This window comes from Charadrius vociferus, unplaced genomic scaffold (assembly GCF_000708025.1).
Source record: "Charadrius vociferus isolate BGI_N301 unplaced genomic scaffold, ASM70802v2 scaffold1070, whole genome shotgun sequence".
NCBI classification, from domain to species: Eukaryota; Metazoa; Chordata; class Aves; order Charadriiformes; family Charadriidae; genus Charadrius; species Charadrius vociferus.
In genome coordinates, this window is record NW_009646246.1 from 130,925 (window position 1) to 131,994 (window position 1,070).

A 1,070-nucleotide genomic window follows, 5' to 3' on the forward strand; every position below is an offset into this window, starting at 1 on the left:
GGGTGGGACGGAGCGGTGCGGGGCGGCGGGAGGGAACCTCGGCCGCACAAAGCCGGCGGCCCCGGCTCCGCACCCGCGGAGATCGGGAAAAAAAAAAAACAACCAACCCCGAGATCCGAGCGGGGAATGAATGCCTAAAAAAAAAAAAAATTAAAAATAAATATATTATATATATATCTCTCTTAAAAAAAAAAAAAATTGATAAAACTCAGCAAACCCCAGACTCCGCAGCTCCGTCTGCCGCGGGCAAGAACAGCCAAATAACTCAGGAATATTTTTGAAGGGATAGAATCACCTCGGAAAGTGCGTGCGTGGGGTGAGCGGGCCACCCCCGCGTGTGCGGGTCCACGGATATTTATCTCTCTGTATATATATATATATATGCATTCGTACATGTGGGTGGGTGGAAATACGCGCCATGTGTGCGCACATGCAGACTTTATCCGCCCGTACATATTTATCTGCTCGCACACACACGTCCCTGCGTGTGTAGGTGCAGAGATGTGTGTATAATGTACGGGGGTTGTAGCAGGGCTGTGAATACAGTACAAAATACCTCAAAACTTTCCACGCAAACACACTTTGAACGGCTCCTCAAGCAGCAGAACCATCCCGTTCACAGCAAACAATAATAATAATAATAATAATAATAATAATAATAATAAAAAGTAATTTCCATCCCCCTTTTGTTTTTAAACGCGTTTCAAGGAAATTAAGCGATCCAAAAAATAATGATAAAAAAAAGAAAGTAATCTTCCTAGCAATCCCCCAGTGGGAGACTGGAGAGAGGGGTGGCGATGCATGGAAAGTAAATCGAAAAAGATATAAAAACAAAACAAAACAAAACAAAACAAAAAAAGGAGAACCCAAACTATTATCTGAAATAGCTTGTTTTGGACTTAAAAAATGACCAAGGCCAAGCGGGAGCTGGTTGGAAGAAGCAATACCTCTGCGGGACACAATGAGCCGGGAGGAGGGAGCGGTTCGAGCGATACAAACTAGTTCTGGTTTTGAGCAAAAGATCACCTCACGTTGCCAGAACAGCATAAAGGAGAGAAAGGCACCTTTAT